This window comes from Arachis ipaensis, chromosome B1, assembly GCF_059453495.1.
Source record: "Arachis ipaensis isolate K30076 ecotype BB chromosome B1, ASM5945349v1, whole genome shotgun sequence".
Lineage (NCBI taxonomy): Eukaryota > Viridiplantae > Streptophyta > Magnoliopsida > Fabales > Fabaceae > Arachis > Arachis ipaensis.
The window spans coordinates 29,414,683-29,422,140 of record NC_142436.1 but is presented as its reverse complement, the minus strand read 5'-3'; the positions used below and the strand labels follow the sequence as shown (position 1 = coordinate 29,422,140).

Sequence of the window (7,458 nt, the reverse complement as noted above, 5' to 3'; positions counted from 1 at the left end):
TGGCGTTAAACGCCAGTCTGATGCTTCTTTACTGGCGTTTAAACACCAGTAAGCTTATCCTCCAGGGTGTGCTATTTTTAATGCTGTTATTCATTCTGTTTTTGATTTTTCAGTTGTTTTTGTGACTTCACATGATCATCAACCTACAGAAAACATAAAATAACAATGGAAAATAAATAGATATAATTAAATAACATTGGGTTGCCTCCCAATAAGCGCTTCTTTAATGTCAATAGCTTGACAGTGAGCTTTCATGAAGCCTTACAAATAATCAGAGCAGGGTTGGTGCCTCTCAACACCAAACTTAGAGTTTGAATGTGGGGGTTTTGTTTGACTCTATATTGAGAGAAGCTTTTCATGCTTCCTTTCCATGGTTACAGAAGGAGAACCTTGAGTTTTGAATACAAGGTAGTCCTCATTCAACTTAAGGACCAACTCTCCTCTGTCAACATCAATCACAGCCTTTGCTGTGGCTAGGAAGGGTCTGCCAAGGATGATGGATTCCTCTTCATCCTTCCCAGTGTCTAGGATTATGAAATCAGCAGGGATGTAAAGGCTTCCAACCTTTACTAGCACATCCTCTATTATTCCATAAGCCTGTTTCATTGATTTGTCTGCCATCTCTAGTGAGATTCTTGCATCTTATACCTCAAAGATTCCCAATTTCTCTATTACAGAGAGTGGCATGAGGTTTATCCCTGACCCCAGGTCACATAGAGCCTTCTCAAAGATCATGCTGCCTATGGTACAAGGTATGAAGAATTTTCCGGGATCCGATTTCTTCTGAGGTAATGTCTGCCTCATTAATGCATTCAGTTCATTAGTGAACAAGGGGGGTTCATCCTCCCAAGTCTCGGTACCAAATAACTTGGCATTCAGCTTCATGATTGCTCCTAGATATTTAGCAACTTGCTCTTCAGTGATGTCTTCATCCTTTCCAGAGTAAGAATATTCATCAGAGCTCATAAATGGCAGAAGGAGATTCAATGGAATCTCTATGGTCTCTGTATGAGCCTCAGATTCCTTTGGTTCCTCAAAGGGGAACTCCTTTCTGTCCAAAGGACATCCCATGAGGCTTTTCTCACTGGGACTCACGTCCTCTTCACTCTCTCCAGGTTCGGCCATGATGGTCATGGTTATGGCCTTGCACTCTCACTTGGGATTTTCTTCTGTATTGCTTGGGAGAGTACTGGGAGAAGTTTCAGTAATCTTCTTACTCAGCTGACTCACCTGTGCCTCCAAATTTCTAATGGAGGACCTTGTTTCATTCATGAAACTTAGTGTGGTATTGGATAGATCAGAGACTATGGTTGCCAGGCTAGAATGGCTCTTTTCAGAATTCTCTATCTGTTGCTGAGAAGATGATGGAAAAAGCTTGCTATTGCTAAACCTATTTCTTCCACCATTATTATTGAAGCCTTGTTGAGGCTTCTGTTGGTCCTTCCATGAAAAATTTGGATGATTTCTCCATGAAGGATTATAGGTGTTTCCATAGGGTTTTCCCATGTAATTCACCTCTGCCATTGCAGGGTTCTTAGGATCATAAGCTTTGATGAGCGGATAATTTATACGCTTTTTGGCATTGTTTTTAGTATGTTTTTGGTATATTTTAATTAGTTTTTATTATATTTTTATTATTTTTTAAATAAAAATCACTCTTCTAGACTTTACTACGAGTTTGTGTGTTTTTCTGTGATTTCATGTATTTTCTGGCTGAAATTGAGGGACCTAAGCAAAAATCTGATTCAGAGGCTGAAAAAGGACTATAGATGCTGTTGGATTCTGACCTCCCTGCACTCAAAGTGGATTTTCTGGAGCTACAGAAGCCCAATTGGCACACTCTCAATTGCGTTGGAAAGTAGACATCCTGGGTTTTCCAGCAATATATAATAGTCCATACTTTGCCCAAGATTTGATGGCCCAACCAGGCGTTCCAAGTCAGCTCAAGAATTCTGGCGTTTAACTCCAAAAATGGCACAAAAGCTGGAGTTAAACGCCCAAACTGGCACAAAAGCTGGCGTTTAACTCCAAGAAAAGTCTCTACACATGGAAGCTTCAATGCTCAGCCCAAACACACACCAAGTGGGCCCGGAAGAAGATTTCTGCATTAATTACTAATTTCTGTAAACCCTAGGCTACTAGTTCTCCATAAATAGGACCTTATACTTTTGATCTTTGAGAAGTCTTATGCTATCTTAGACACGTTTGAAGGCTGGCCATTCGGCCATGCCTAGACCTTGTTCTTATGTATTTTCAACGGTGGAGTTTCTACACACCATAGATTAAAGTGTGGAGCTCTGCTGTTCTTCATGAATTAATACAAAGTACTATTGTTTTTCTATTCAACTCAAGTCTATTTCTTCTCCAAGATATTCATTCGTTCTTCAACTTGATGAATGTGATGATCCGTGACATTCATCATCATTCTCACCTATGAACATGTGTCTGATAACCACCTCTGTTCTACTAGCAATGGCTTGAATGCATATCTCTTGGGTTTCTAATCTAAGATTGGAACCTTCGTGGTATAGGCTAGAATTATTGGTGGCCATTCCTGAGATCCGGAAAGTCTAAACCTTGTCTGTGGTATTCCGAGTAGGATCCGGGAAGGGATGACTGTGACGAGCTTCAAACTCGCGATTGTGGGGCGTGTGACAGACACAAAAGGATCAATGGATCCTATTCTGACATGATCGAGAACCGACAGCTGATTAGCCGATATTGTGACAGAGCATCAGGACCATTTTCACTGAGAGGACGGGATGTAGCCATTGACAATGGTGATGCCCAACATAAAGCTTGCCATGGAAAGGAGTATGAATGATTGGAAGAAGGCAATAGAAAAGCAAAGGTTCAAGGGGAACAAAGCATCTTCATACGCTTATATGAAATCCACCAATGAATTACATAAGTATCTCTATCTTTATTTTATGTTTATTTTCATCACCTTAAACTCCAAAATCATTTGAATCCGCTTGACTGAGATTTACAAGATGATCATAGCTTGCTTCAAGCCGACAATCTCCGTGGGATCGACCCTTACTCATGTAAGGTTTATTACTTGGACGACCCAGTGCACTTGCTGGTTAGTTGTGCGGAATTGTGACAAAGTGTGATTCACGTTTGGGAGCTCCAAGTCCTTTGGCACCATTGTTGAAGATCACAATTTCGCATACCAAGCTTCTTCTTCAGAAGATGCTTCTTTAGTATTGTTGGATGCAGCTTGCAATCCATTCAGACTCTGAGAAATCATATTGACTTGCTGAGTCAATATTTTGTTCTGAGCCAATATGGAATTCAGAGTATCAATTTCAAGAACTCCCTTCTTTTGAGGCATTCCATTGTTCACAGGACTCCTCTTAGAGGTGTACATGAACTGGTTATTTGCAACCATTTCAATGAGTTCCTGAGCTTCTACAGGGGTTTTCAGATGAAGAGATCCTCCTGCAAAATGGTCTAATGACATTTTTGACAACTCAGACAGACCATCATATAATATACATATGATGCTCCATTCTGGAAGCATGTCAGTAGGACACCTTTTGATCAATTGCTTATATCTTTCCCAAGCTTCATAGAGGGACTCACCTTCCTTCTGTCTGAAGGTTTGGATTTCCACTCTAAGCTTGCTCATCTTTTGAGGTGGAAAGAATTTGGCCAGGAAAGTACTGACTAGCTTTTCCCAAGAGTTCAGGCTTTCCTTACGTTGTGAATCCAACCATGTTCTAGCTCTGTCTCTTACAGCAAAAGGGAAAAGCATAAGCCTGTAGACCTCGGTATCAACTCGATTGGTCTTGACAGTGTCACAGATTTGCAAGAATTCAGCTAAGAACTGATGAAGATCTTCCAATGGAAGTCCATGAAACTTGCAATTCTACTGCATTAGAGAAACTAATTGAGGCTTAAGCTCAAAGTTGTTTGCTCCAATTGCAGGAATTGTGATGCTTCTTCCATAGAAGTTGGAAGAGGGTGCAATAAAGTCACCAAGCATCTTCCTTGCATCTCTACCATTGTTATTAGGTTCGGCCATGCCTCTTTCTTTTTCGAAAATTTATGTCAGGTCCTCTCCAAAGGGTTGTGTTTTAGCTTCTCTTAGTTTCCTCTTAAGAGTCCTTTCAGGTTCAGGATCAGCTTCAATAAGAATGTCTTTATCCATGTTCCTGCTCATATGAAAAAGAAGAGAACAGAAAGGAAGAGGAATCCTCTATGTCACAATATAGAGATTCCTTTATGTGAGTAGAAGAAGAGAAGAATAGAAGAAGGAGAAGAGAAAAATTCGAACACAGAGAAGAAGAGGGGGTTCAAATTTTGAGTGGAAGAGGAATGTTAGTAGATAAATAAATAAAAAAAGATAAGAGAGAGAGAGAGAGGGAGAGAGAATTCAAAATTTAAATTAAAATAAAAGGAAAATATTTTTGTTTTTATTTTAATTATTGGTTAGAATTCGAAAATTAAAAAGAGAAACAAAATAAAATTTGAAAAAGATAAGAAATAGTAATTAATTTATTTAGTTTTCAAATTTTAGAGAAAAGATATGATTGAAATAGAAGACTTTTAAAATCAAACAAAAAGTCAAGTAGTTAATTGAAAAAGATTTGAAAATCAATTTTGAAAAGATTTTGAAATTAAGTTTTGAAAAATATATGATTGAAATTTTATTTTTGAAAAATATTTGAAAAAGAAATTTAAAAAGATTTGATTTTTGAAATGAAAGTTGATGACTTGACTAACAAGAAACTAAAAGATATGATTCTAGAATTTGAAGATTGAACCTTTCTTAATAGGCAAGTAACAAACTTAAAATTTTTGAATCAATCACATTAATTGTTAGTAAAGTTTTTGAAAATATGAAATAAAAATAAGAAAAAGATTTTGAAAATCATGTTTAAAATCTTTTTTGAAAAACATGATAGAAAAATGAAAAAGATTTGATTTTTGAAAAATTTTTGAAAAGATATGATTTTTAAATTGAAAATTTGATTTGACTCATAAGAAGCAACTAAATTTGAAGACTTTATGACTAAATCAATTCAAATTTTCGAAAATTATGAGTGAAATAAGGGAAATATATTTTTTTATTTTTGAATTTTAATGAGGAAAGAGAAAAACATCTAAGTGACACATAACATAAAAATTATGAATCAAAACAAGGAAAACATGCATGAACACTTTGAATGTCAAGATGAACATCAAGAACATGTTTTTGAAAATTTTTAAGAAAAGAAACACATGCAAGACACCAAACTTAGAAATTTTCAATGTTTAGACACTAACAAATTGAAAATGCATATGAAAAACAAGAAAAGACACAAAACATAAAAATGCAAAGATCAAACAAAGAATATCATCAAGAACAACTTGAAGATTATAAAGAATACATGAACACACTTTCAAAAAATGCAAGAAGAATAAAGGCATGCAATTGACACCAAACTTAAAAATTGACACTAGACTCAAACAAGAAACACAAAATATTTTTGGTTTTTATGGTTTTATAATTTTTTTTTGGATTTTTCGAAAATTAATTTTGAAAAAGAAAATAAGGAAATTCAAAATTTTTAATAAGAACTCCAGGAATCATTTAATGTTAGCCTAAAACTCCGGTCCAGGAATTAGACATGGCTTACTAGCCAGCCAAGCTTTCAGTAAAAGCTCCGGTCCAAAACACTAGACATGGCCAATGGCCAGCCAAGCTTTAGCATATCATTACATTCAACAGCAAGATTGATAGAAATCAACAAGCTCTTGTGATGATAAGTTGAAACCTCGGTCCAAAAGATTAGACATGGCTTCACAGCCAGCCAGGATTCAGCATATCTCATGAAACTCTAGAATTCATTCTTAAAAATTCTGAAGTCATAGAATAATTTATTTTTAAATTTTTTTGAAAAGTTTTTAAAAATAAAAATAATAAAAACAAAAGGCTTAAAATTAAAATAAAATTACCTAATCTGAGCAACAAGATGAACCGTCAGTTGTCCAAACTCGAACAATCCCCGGCAACGGCGCCAAAAACTTGGTGCACGAAACTGTGATCTCAACGGTGCCAAAAACTTGGTACGTACGATTGTAATCTCAACTCCTTTTCACAACTCTGCACAACTAACTAGCAAGTGCACTGGGTCGTCCAAGTAATAAACCTTACGTGAGTAAGGGTCGATCCCATGGAGATTGTCGGCTTGAAGCAAGCTATGATCATATTGTAAATCTCAGTCAGGCAGATTCAAATGGTTATGAGGTTTTGATAATTAAAATATAAAATAAGATAGAATACTTATGTAATTTATTGGTGGGATTTCAGATAAGCGTATGGAGATGCTTGTTGCTTCTGAATTTCTGCTTTCCTACTGTCTTCATTCAATCATTCATACTCCTTTCCATGGCAAGCTGTATGTTGGGAGATCACCGTTGTCAATGGCTACCGTCCGTCCTCTCAGGGAAAATGGTCCAAATGCGCTGTCACCGCACGGATAATCATCTGTCGGTTCTCACTCATGTTGGAATAGGATCCATTGATCCTTTTGCGTCTGTCACTACGCCCAACACTCGCGAGTTTGAAGCTCGTCACAGTCATCCCATCCCAGATCCTACTCGGAATACCACAGACAAGGTTTAGACTTTCCGGATCTCAAGAATGCTGCCAATTGATTCTAGCTTATACCACGAAGACTCCGATCTTTCGGAATAGAGGCTAAGAGATACACACTCAAGCTATTGCAGATAGAACGGAAGTGGTTGTCAGGCACGCGTTCACAGGTGAGAATGATAATGAGTGTCACAGATCATCACATTTAACAGGTTGAAGTGCGAGTGAAAATCTTGGAATAAGAATAAGCTTGAATTGAATAGAAAAATAATAGTACTTTGCATTAATTCATGAAGGACAGCAGAGCTCCACACCTTAATCTATGGGGTGTAGAAACTCCACCGTTGAAAATACATAAGTGATGAAGGTCCAGGCATGGCCGAATGGCCAGCCCCCTAAACGTGATCAAGAGATCAAAATAGAAACATAAGATAGTCTCAAAAATGATCCAAAGATGTGAAATAAATCACTAAAAGTAGTTTTTATACTAAGCTAGTAGCTAGGGTTACAGAAAATAAGCAAATGATGCAGAAATCTACTTCCGGGCCCACTTGGTGTGTGCTTGGGCTGAGCATTGAGCTTTACACATGTAGAGACTCCTCTTGGAGTTAAACGCCAGGTTGCAGCCTGTTTGTGACCTGTTTCTGGCGTTTAACTTCAGAATAGAGCAGGAAGTTGGCGTTTGAATGCCAGTTTGCGTCGTCAAAACTTGAGCAAAGTATAGACTATTATATATTTCTGGAAATCCCAGGATGTCTACTTTCCAACGCAATTGAGAGCGTGCCAATTGGGTTTCTGTAGCTCCAGAAAATCTATTTCGAGTGCAGGAAGGTCAAAATTCAACAGCGTCTGCAGTCCTTTTCAGCCTCTGA

General features: G+C 37.3%; 1 non-coding gene across 1 annotated transcript; it reads left to right on the top strand.

The window, feature by feature from the left end:
- Window positions 1-3,520: 3,520 nt before the first annotated feature.
- Window positions 3,521-3,628, top strand: LOC148576083 (small nucleolar RNA R71). Its single transcript, XR_015903435.1, has one exon. It is a non-coding gene; the product is annotated as a small nucleolar RNA R71 (small nucleolar RNA).
- Window positions 3,629-7,458: the final 3,830 nt, after the last annotated feature.